The 11594-nt window shown below is 46.6% G+C and overlaps 1 long non-coding RNA gene and 1 pseudogene across 11 annotated transcripts; one reads left to right on the forward strand and one right to left on the reverse strand.

The window, feature by feature from the left end:
• Nucleotides 1–2667: 2667 nt before the first annotated feature.
• Nucleotides 2668–7249, reverse strand: LOC109740872 (uncharacterized). Of its 11 annotated transcripts, none has more exons than XR_012189147.1 (6): nucleotides 4876–6905; nucleotides 4463–4788; nucleotides 4337–4375; nucleotides 4082–4197; nucleotides 3882–3948; nucleotides 2668–3031 (listed from the first exon to the last, which is right to left on the reverse strand). It is a non-coding gene; the product is annotated as an uncharacterized lncRNA (long non-coding RNA). The 11 variants fall into 11 exon arrangements; XR_012189146.1 differs by lacking the exon at nucleotides 2668–3031 and adding an exon at nucleotides 6919–7249 and having other exon boundaries at nucleotides 3826–4197; nucleotides 4876–6365; nucleotides 6460–6535; XR_005764725.3 differs by lacking the exon at nucleotides 2668–3031 and adding an exon at nucleotides 6919–7222 and having other exon boundaries at nucleotides 3826–4197; nucleotides 4463–4631; nucleotides 4750–4788; nucleotides 4876–5052.
• A 314-nt stretch (nucleotides 7250–7563) lies between these two features.
• Nucleotides 7564–8353, forward strand: LOC109740870 (peroxidase 2-like; annotated as a pseudogene).
• The last annotated feature ends 3241 nt before the right edge of the window (nucleotides 8354–11594 follow it).

Raw genomic sequence — 11594 nt, forward strand, 5'->3', positions numbered from 1 at the left:
AGACCGAAGCTTCAGAGGTGCAAGCTCCTACAAACAAACAAATCATAACATTACATATGGGGCATTTGTGTTTGAACAAACATACGAAATTCATAACACCGGCCACTTTCAGTATTACCCGCTGCTGCACCGACATAGCGTACGACCGGTGTTGATGGTCCCAGTGATCATCGAGAAGCCAAACCATCCTAACAATTTCAACAAAGCATTCTTGTCAACACGATTATCTTTTCAATTCAAAAAAACTAAAGTAGGCCTACTACATGCAAGATCCAAAGCATATGGTGCTTCCCCCTACTTGGGCCTACTTCATACAAATAACATGTCAATCTATGTATCCAAACTATAACATGTCAATCTACTTCTCCATACAAATAACATGTCAATCTATGTATCCAAACTATATAAATAACATGTCAACCTATCTATCCAAACCACATTCTAATCTAACAAGGGTTCCCCAAATCTAATATACGCAAGATTCAAACAAAAGTTGCCCAAATCTAATACATGCAAGATTCAAACAAGGGTTCCCCAAATCTTCAAAATATAATATTTTCTATGGATAGAAAGAAGGGGATCGGAGGAGAGTACCTTCTACGATGGATTGGTGAACAAATGCACGGACAAAATCGTTGGATCGGAAGGATTTGGGAGAGGGGATTGAGAGGGGGAGTGCAGATGGCCGCCGCCCTTTTTTCTGTAACTGCCAATGGGGAGGGTGGGGGAGGAGAGGGCTGGCGCGTTTGCATATAAGTCACAGTGCAGCGCCTAGCCGCTAGCGCTGCACATTACACGTGCAACGCCTAGCGGCTAGGCGCTGCACATTACAGGTGCAGCGCCTAGCTCGGAGGCGTTGCACTGCTGGGTGCGGGCCCGTGGGCTGCCACGGTGGACAGTGGTGCAACGCCCCGGAGCTAGGCGCTGCACCGTAGGGTGTGGCGCCGGCGTGGCGGGCGCTACACAAAAGGGTCAGGGGTGTGAAATAGTTTCGCAACCAGTTCATTCTGTGATTTGCTTTCGATTATAGGTCAAAATTGTCAAATTTACCGCAAAAATCGACTACTAATTCGTCCAAGTGGACAACAAGCGTGTTTTTGATTCCATAGCATTTCAACGGCTTGTCCCAGCCCGTTTTCTAACACCGTACCCTTTCATTCCAGTGAGTGATTGGATCCAGCACCATCCAAGCAAGCAACCATGTCGACGGGAGCATCTGAATTTTATGTAAATTCAAGCTAGGTAGGTGTATTAGTTAGCCTGTCAATTCCCTTGGCTTTTGTTTTCTCTTCTTCCGGTCCTCCTGACCTCGCCAAGATGCACGAGGAGGCAGACAGACCGGAGACCTTGTCACTCGAGCTAATTAACATTGCAGAGCGTTCGCACATGCACACGCGGGTAAATTAGAAGCATGGATGCAACTGTACGCGCGCAGGAAGAAGGCGACACAAGTCGAAGTCTATATAAGATTATGCTTCCATTCATCTTCCGCACACTCTCTTCTTGCTTGCTTCTGCGCTGTGCACCGATCGCTCTCAACACCAGCCAACCTATAGGCATGGCGTCCTCCGGGAGCGCTTCTTGGGTTATACTTGCGCGGCTCCTCTTCATCACTCTGGCTGCCACCGCCAATGGCGACGAGCTCTCCGCGAGTTACTATGAGAAGACGTGCCCCAACGTGCAGCACGTCGTGCGGTCAGTGATGGCGAGCAGCGTCGCCGCCCAGCCAAGGATGGCGCCCGCCGTCCTCCGCCTCTTCTTCCACGACTGCTTCATCAACGTATATAAGCATCTCTACTACTGCTATGTATATTCTTACCTACACTAGTTGACAGCCCGTGCGTTGCCACGGGCTTCGTAAAATTTGTAGTGGTTGCATGTCAAATTTAATATGGACAGAAAAGATAGCCAATAACACACAAAAATGATTTAAAATCCCCTTCACTTGCAATGTATTTCGATAAAAAATCGACCGTATAATAGAAAAACCTATCATATCTGATTCACAAAATAAAGAAGGGGCTACAAAAACATTGAACTCTTTATTGTGCTCTGCATTACAAATGATAATAACACTTGAATGCCTTTATTATTTATGCTTAAGATACCATCTCACAAAAGCAAGTGTATTATTATTATCCATTAATTGAAGACAAACACATGGAGTATTTTGTTCCCTTTAAACAAATGTTCGAACAAGTTACAACCAGAAACTCAATTCCATAAAAAAAGAACTTGATTGCAATATGCAAAAGCCTATATTCTAGAACATGCAATTCACCATTTAGGTACTACTGCAACAAAACACATCTTCTAGAACATGTTACTATCTTGGGAGAGGTAAATACATCAATCTTTGATAACATTTATTGTTAAAAAATTGTGTATACATTTATTTGTATTTTTATAATATTGTGATAAATCCATTGACAAATTTCTTCTAGTTTGTTTGAGCGGTGTAACGCCTGATTTGGTGTATCGGTTCAAAAGTAACTCACAGAAGACTCAAAAGGAAATGTGTGTTGTAGTGTGAACTCTGACATAAACCGATCGAAGGGAAAGCCTAATTCGGTATACACTCAGACTTTAAGCTCAAATATAAGTGTGAATCACAGGCAGTATCAATTGTGAACAACAAGGCTAAAATTTGCACAGAGAATATGTTGTCGCAAGTTTAAAACATATGTTTTTTCCCGTTTTAGCACAAAACTTGGAAAATACAGTCGGATTGAGGAGAAAACAAGTCTATAAGATTAGTCCTATCAATTGTTCATTATTCTATTAGCAACTAAAATAGAGAGATGGATAGATATATAGAGAAACAATACCTAATCAGATCCCCCAAACATCGTGATGCAATATAAAATGTCTGAAAAAATATAGTTCTCTGAAATATTGCAAGGGAGCCCCAAGACATTGACATTCTAAATTGCTTAGATCTTAAATGCTTAATACAATCATGCTTCTCCATTTTGAGCCAATCCACCTAACGTGGACTACTTCATTAATACATGCAATCATTCCAGATAGCCTGCAAAACAAGAGGTAAAAGTCAGTAAATATTGTACAAATAAATTTTTTAGTTGAATTGAAAGGCTCAAATTAAAAATCAACAAATATATGCAGGGTTATTTCATACTGCTAGTTTATTGGGCAGCATTAATCTCCTTGTCGGCATATAATGTATAATCCAAAATCATATTACCAATTTTGAGGCAACTTTATACTACTTGCGGATATAAAGAATATGATTAACTAACAAATATTGGATTGTAACAGATGTGAAAAAAATACTTCTATGCTTCAACGAATCATATGGTGTGAGTATCGTCTGAAAGCCTTTAGGATAAATAAGGATAGAGGGCTGTTTTGTTCAAGGAAACAGAATGACTCTCCTTACACCAAGTCTAAGTTCATCATTGTTACATGTATAAAACGGGGAAATACACAATGAATAAGAGGAATAAGGATAGAGAGCTGTTAACTTCATCGCACTGTTCATTTGCTTATACTGAAGAAATAAGATAAGATCCCCTGTGACAAATCTATTTATATTGACAAATGAATTCCCTCCATTTGTTAAAAAGATGCCTATTTGGTTGATCTGGAAGGCAAAGGAGAATTTCAAAACATGTATATGGTACCTTGCTAGAAGGAAAAAGATAAATGATATACTTGTCTCAAAATCAGAATGGACGATAGAATTACATAGAGCGGTTTGCCCATTTCGAAGATTCTCAGTGTTGTAAGGAACTGTGTCAACGAATTCCCATAGAAAATATAGCGTATGATTCCAGGAAATGATTTATTTCTGTTACTCACAAAGTGAATCAAGTGTCTTCAACAAGCAATTTAAAAGTGAAAGTAGATAAACAACTTACTAATCCACATAGAAGAGTGTTGAGTATTGAAATTTGATTTGCCGCATTGCAATGGTCCGCTATGGTCCTGCAGTAATATGTGTATGACAGCAAAAGGATCTTCAAATCAGTATGTACACTAACTTATCCATTATAATTCGATATAGTATATGAGATAACTTGAACATCTCTAGAAACCAGTGTGGAAAAAATATAACAACCAAATCGCACATGTGGATTTTCATATGCATCCCAGACGCTACAAACTTGATCAGAGCCGAGAGCAAGGAAATGCATATCACAGTTGCAATGACCGCTAGGAGAACCCTCTCCACATCTGCGTGTTGAGAGACTTGAGATATTAATTTTGCAGGCACTCCACACAAGCACATGCATGTTATGTTAGCAGAGTAGAAGAGCCATCATCTTAAGTTAGGGTATACATTATCATTTTGGGTATGATCAAATGGAAATACCTGCTCATGTCGTCCTCTGATCCACTCATCCAAATCATCCTACAAAGCTCATGCATAATGGTTTAAGAAATAAAGTATATATGCTCAAAGGACGAGATTGATAGCTAACAAATAGTTTATGCTTACAATTAGCTTGTGGTCTCCTCCTCCAACATGTGTTTCCTGTTTGAGCGTTGTGAAAGGTCAGGAGGTCCAGGCAGGTCAAGGCGATGGCCACCTTCAACTTTGGCAATGCAAACCCCCTCTCGGTGGCCCTCTCCACAACATCATCCATCCGCGTGTTGAGAGACTTGAGCTATTAATTTTGTAGGCACTCCACACAAGCACATGCATGTTATGTTAGCAGAGTAGAAGAGCCATCATCTTAAGTTAGTGTATACATTATCATTTTGGGTATGATCAAATGGAAATACCTGCTTATGTCGTCCTCTGATCCACTCATCCAAATCATCCTAAAAAGCTCATGCATAATGGTTTAAGAAATAAAGTATATATGCTCAAAGGACAAGATTGATACCTAACAAATAGTTGATGCTTACAATTAGCTTGTGGTCTCCTCCTCCAACATGTGTATCCTGTTTGAGCGTTGTTAAAGGTCAAGAGGTCCAGGCAGGTCAAGGCAATGGCCACCTTCGACTTTGGCAATGCAAACCCCCTCTCGGTGGCCCTCTCCACAACATCATCCAACATATTGACGTTTAGCTGACTGAAAGGAACTATAGCAAGGAAAGGGGAAATGTATCATCAGATAATTCTTTGGGCCAAATAGCAGAATCTTACTTGATTCATGAAATTACACTGCTAGGTGCTTGCAGAAGAAACAATGACACGAGGAAAGATTCGTGTATGCATGTGCCTTTAGCAAGCAATAGCAAGAGGCAAAAGAATAATAATAAATAAATGCTCAAATAATAATCTTTGATAGGGGGGGGGGGCGTTACACTGTATTTCAGAATAATCCATTCATTTTATGATAAAACCAAATATGCAGCAGAATAAAAAATTATACAAGGTGAGTAGTAGTAGATGAGTTTTTGAAGAATGGATCACTTTCCTACCACAAGGACTGCCCAAAAATAGTGCTAAAATATTATAAAGCATCTCATCAAGCATTCCTGCTCAGGTCCTAGGTATTGTATAATCCCTTCTTGCCATGTATGTATTCCTATACACATACAGCCTAAAATGCGGTAGTTAACAAAAGTCAAGACACTATAAAAATATATTAAAAAAAACTTCATCAGAATAGTCTCCGTATTCAATTGCTATCTTCTGATGACATCTGGGTCATTGTATTTTGAAATCGCAAACTGACAATAATTAACTGCAAGAATTTCCCGTTCATACATCTCCATCTGTCCATATTCACAAGGATTTCGCTGTCATAACTGTAGAGTATTTACTATTTACAGTGATTAGGCACACACACACACACCCTAAAATCAAACACAAGGATCAACAAAAACACCTTATCTTCTTTTACTTCCATCACATTCCAATTTTTTTTTGACAAAAGCTAGCGAGTTCTTGCAGTTTCAATAACAAGCAGGTAGCTGAAACTCACATCAAACTAATGTTCCAACTATACAAATAAAAAACTAAAAATGAAAAATGGAGATGCGTATGCTTGTTCAAATAAAAAAAGTCACATAAACTAAATTTTCCTAATAAAACCTCCTTGGATAGCTTATTCTAATTAAAATGTTTAATATCAAGTGAGCAACATGTTCCAGAATAATGATAATTAAATGAAAGCAATTGGCTAGTTAATAATCCCTCTGTAAAGAAATATAAGAGCATTTAGATCACTACTTTAGTATTCTAAACGCTCCTATATTTCCTTACAGAGGATGTACATACAGTTGCAGGAAGGTAAGTGTGCATATACAGGACAAAAGCAGAAAATGTTCAACGTCAGGGCTATGAGATTAACATACCAGCTCTATCAACTGTTATTTCTAATTCAGTAAATTTGGTACAAAGCTTTTATAAAGCAGCCCTTAGAACCTCAAGCTTCTGAAAAATGTAACTATAACAGAAGAAATGAGATGTGTTATGTACTGCAGACTGTACTACCAAGCAAGCAAAGAAAACAGAGTTTGAAATTCAGATCATTTCAGTACCTTATTCAGCATGCATAATAAACCTTATTCAGCTTGGTACTCACAAATACATTGATTTTGAAAGAGCAAACATTTCCTGCATCGAACTTGAATTTCTTTAAGATGTGATTGGGAACACTTGCTAGTGTCCAACATAGCCTATGTCAAGTCTGCACAAGACACCTAGCCAGACATCCAACTTGAATTGGCAGAATCAGCCTTTTCTCATCTGATGGGTTGTAGTTTATTCAGTTTTTTTTTCTTTCAAAATGGCATCGCTCAGTACAAATTTACGTAGGCACGCAGGCGAAGCCGTTTGAAGCTACAGCCAACATCAGCAAGAATTCAAGCGAAAGGCACCGGGGTAATAGGAAATGATCATATGACGAAGAATTAAACATAAAAGAAAATATTTTTGGAGAAGGAAGAACATGTCAGGAGGATCTGATGAACCTGCTACGCATACTCATATGGACTTACGGTTCCGGTGAAGTGGAGCTGACGGAAGAGGGGATCACGAGCAGCGGCGGGATGGTCGGCGCTGGAGCTCATGGCGAAGTGGACCTGTGGCGCGGCGGCGGGGGAAGGGGTCGTTGGCGCGCAGGGCAGCGGCCGCGGTGGGACGTGGGGGCGGCGGCCGCGGCTGGATCTGGGCGTGATGGCCACGGCTAGAGCTGGGGCGGCGGCCGCGGCGGGAGGTGGCGGGGGCAGCCATGACGGGCGGTGGCGGTCGCGGTGCGGAGACGGGTTAGCATTTGAGGGAGGAAGATGGGGGAGGGGATCGGCGGCGGCTGCGAGGGCGAGGGCAACGGCGAGGGGATCTGGTGTGGTGTCGCTCGAGGGCACCTGGAGGCTTCGCCCGTCGCTCGCTCGTTCGCACGTTGCCAGTCCAAGACGGGTTTTTTTTCGCTGGTTTTCTTTCGTCGGTTTATTTTCGTCCGTTTTTTTGGCGTGGAGGGGAGTACCTGGAGGCATCGCTCCCTCGTAACATTGGTTGGTTCGATTTTTTTGGCGTGGAGGGAACTACGTGGGAGGTGGGAGGGAGGACGAAAATAAACCGTGATAGGTGGGACGAAAATAAACCCGGAACGCGGACTACCAACTGAGACATTAGGAGTAGAGACTATGGTTCCATTTGCTAATGCTACGAACCATATATGGCGTGACAGGGATGTGATGCTTCTGTTCTCCTGGACGCAACTCCTTTCTCCCCCAGCGAGAAGGATGTGGAGCCGAACGCCTCCCTCACCGGCTATACCGTCATCGACGACATCAAGTCCGCGCTCGAGCACGACTGCCCGGCAACCGTCTCTTGCGCTGATGTTATCGCCCTGGCGTCCCGCGACGCCGTCGCCCTGCTCAGAGGTCCCACCTGGAGTGTGCCCTTCGGCCGCAAGGACTCACGCTTCGCCGCCAACCCGGAGTCCACCAAGAAGGGCCTCCCGAGCCCGCACAACAACCTCGGCGAGCTCATCACCATGTTTTCAAGGCTCAACCTCGACGCGCGTGACATGACCGCGCTCTCCGGTGCCCACACCGTCGGGATGGCCAACTGCATGCACTACAGCGACCGCGTCTACGGCGCCGATCGCGATGAGGAGATCGATACTTTGCACAAACCATGCAGCAGTCGTGCCAGGGTCCTTCTGGTAAGGCGCTGTTTGACGTGCGGACTCCGATGAGGTTCGACAACGCTTACTACCGCAACCTTATCGCGCGGCGCGGTCTCCTCACCTCTGACCAGACTCTCTACGGCGGTGGAGGCCTGCATGACAATCTCGTGGAGATGTACGGCGCCAACGGTGAGGCGTTCACGAGGGACTTCGCCAAGGCCATGGTGAAAATGGGAAACGTTCCTCCGCCCATGGGAATGCCCGTGGAGGTGAGGCTCAAGTGCTCCATGGCCAACTATTGATTGCTTTCATGCAACCCGGCCTGACTGTATCGTATTCAATTTTTAAATGTACAGATTGTTTTTAAATGTACAAATTGTAACAGTGCTTGTGTTCAATTTTTTGGTCATATAATATCGTCTCAACAGAATGTTTGACACAAATGTTCCCATACATGTGTGTGTAATAAATGGTGTTTCTCAAGTTTGTTTTAACGGTAAATATATAATGAGCTTGCTTTCGATTGTTATGTTCTCTATACTTGGGGATTATCAGCGATGCCTCCGCATGTCCAAACGGTTATTCTGTGAATTGCCAATAACATGGAACAAATCTAATGAATCATTCTTTTAGCTGGAGGATTAATGTCACCGGTGTGGTAGTTTTTTTCCGGAAGGTAACTGTGACATACTTAGGGTGACTGCATATGGCACTCCTACAAATATTGCAGATGATTCGAAGATACAACCATAAAGTGCCCAAAATGTTCACAAATGTTGTGGTTAGAGTTCATGAAGCTTGGTATTTCTGAGCACCAATGCCGATGACATAGGCTTTTAGCAATCAGTGAAGCAAAGAGGATGACCCAAGATGCTTGAGAGCATTGATTGTATGCATTGGAAATAGAATAATTGCCTGGTAGCATTGCACGACCCATTCACCAGGCACTAGTGGCTGGGGCGTGCCATTGGGAAACCTCCTAAGCGTTCATGTGCGCACATATCTAGCTTATGCACCTCGGTGCATCTAGGCTCATCTTTGAAGGTAGTTATGTACAACAAAAGTGATTTGACACATGCGAACATGCTATCTTTGTTGACTTCAACCTCCTGAAGAGTTCCAGAATTTATTACAAACTTGCTATTATGAGGATCAGATGTGCTCAGACAAGTGTTTTCGTCATTCCAATTCCAATTGTACTAATGCTTGATTCTGGTGCAAACCTATAAGAAATAACACATACTTATGTATGTTTCAGCAAGTATATGCCAGAAATGCAGTTTGAGCTCAAGTTCCACCATCCTAGAAACGCTTGAATAATCATCCTTGTGGTTGTGTATAGTGTTTCTCATCCTTGCTCTAGAAACATATTTGTATATGTGAATTTGCTAGTCCCAATCATATGTGCAAAGAGAGGGTAAAAATGAACCAGCTATATGAGTTTATTCCAGCATACTGACCCTTACACATTTTGCTTACGCAGAAATGCTTTCAAAAATATCATAAGTAAAAGAACATAGCATCCATATAAACATAAGTGATTGGGTTCATCTAAACACGTCAGAGAACATAAACAAAACACATATATTGGTGAAATTTAGATCTTAAACTAAATATCTGAAACAAACAACAGTAGCAACTCATGTAGGAAACCCCTAAGAGCATCTCCAGCCATTGGCCCCCCAGGGGGCGCCTAAAATCGCCGCCTGGGGGTGAGCCGGCGCAAAATATCGGCCTGGGGGCGAGTTGGTCCCCAGCCGCCGGCCCCAGGGCCGCCCCCAGGTGCGTTCAAAAAAGAAAAATATATAGCAAATTTCGGCGAAGTTCGGCTAAACACGACTAAATTTCGGCAAACTTGGGCATATATTATACAGTTCGCGGATTTTCATTACATAGCAAATATATAACTAATCTAAAAAAGAAACTGGCTGAACGCCGAGTAGTCGCCGTCGTCGCCGCCGTCGTCATCGTCGGCCTTCTCCTCCTTGACGCGGGCGCCCCTGCTGGACCCGGCGTCGCCATGGCGGACTGGTGGCGGCGGTAGCGCGTCGTCGTCGTCATCGTTGTCGTCGATGACTCCTCCTCCTCCTTCGTCGCGGCCCCGGCGGCGCGGCGCGAAGCGCCGCAGGGCGGCGCACTGGCGCTCCCTCGCCATCTTCAGGGAGTCCTGGCGTGCCCATTCCAGGGCCGCGTCGTCGTCGAGCTCCACGTCGTCGTGCTTCGTCTTCACGGCGGGGAGACCCGGCTCCGTCTTCACCGGCGCGAGCCCTGGCTCCGTCTTTGGCTTGACAAAGCGTGGAGGAGGAGCCGACGAGGAGGAGCGCCGGTCACCCTCGTTGATAACGATGCCGGCACTGCGAGTGCGCCGGCCGAGCAGCGTCTCCGCCGCGGGCTCGGCCTTGACGCCGAGCAGCGCCGGAGAGCCGGAGGAGTGGGAGGAAGAGCGCGAGGAGGAAGAAGAGGAGGAGCCGAACCTCCTTGGCATCCACTGCCCGTCGCGTCGGCGGTGTGCCGGGCGGCCGCCCTCGCCGGGGGGTACGCCAACGGCGGGTTGTTGCCACCCTCGAGGTGCGTCAGCACGCCCTCAAGTGTGCGGCCGGGGACGCCCCACCACAGGTGGCGCCCCTCGCTGTTCTTCAGGCCGCCGACCACCGGCGCGCCGTTGGTGGACGCCAGCCACTGCTGCTAACGGCACTCGAAGTACGCCGCCCAAGCCGCCTGGTTGTCGGCGGCGTACTGGGGGAGGGCGAGCTGGGCGTCGGTGAGGGAGGCGCGCACGACCTCGACCTCGTCGGCGAAGTAGGAGGGGCGCGCCACGGCGTCGGGCAACGGGGAATGGGAACTCCCCCGTTGCTGAGCCTCCACCCCGTCGGCCCGGCGCGCATGTCCGGCGGCGCCGGGATGTTCGCCTGGAACAGGAGCCACGACTCCTGTTTGCGGAGCGTGCGACGGCCGAAGCCGTTGGCCGCCTCGTCTCCGGGGAAACGCTCGGCCATCGGGAGGAGAGGGGGAGGGAGAGGGAGGGCTCGGCGGCGGCTCACGGGAGAGGGAGAGGGAGGGCTCGGCAGCGGCGCTCGGGAGAGGTAGAGCTCGGCGGCTAGGGCAGGGCTGGTGTGGCCAGAGGCGAGCAAGGCCACCGGCTTGTATAGCCGCGCCGCGCCCGTGTGTACGCGTGCGAGGGAGGGGGAGGGGAGGCGTCGGCGCGCCGTCCCGTGACGCGCCGCCCGTGAGGAATCAATGGCAAGGCTGACCGGCGGCAGCCTTGCCATTGATTCCCCGCGAGAAACCGAGGCGTTGGGGGGAGACGAGGCGCGGTGTCGTTGACGCGGCTGGCCCGCGGCTCTTTCGCGCCAAAACCGCTCGCCCCGGCGCCCCCAGCGCGTCGGGTTCCCCAGCGCGTCGGGTTCGGCCTGGGTCCGCCGGCGCTGATTTCGGCCCAGGCCGGCGAAAATCGGGCTCCTGGGGCGCGACTAGGCCGTTTTCTCGGCGCCGGCGCGAAAAAATCACGTGGGGTGGCTTTTCTGGGGGCCGGTTGGAGATGCT

This window comes from Aegilops tauschii, chromosome 7 (assembly GCF_002575655.3).
Source record: "Aegilops tauschii subsp. strangulata cultivar AL8/78 chromosome 7, Aet v6.0, whole genome shotgun sequence".
Classification (NCBI taxonomy): Eukaryota; Viridiplantae; Streptophyta; class Magnoliopsida; order Poales; family Poaceae; genus Aegilops; species Aegilops tauschii.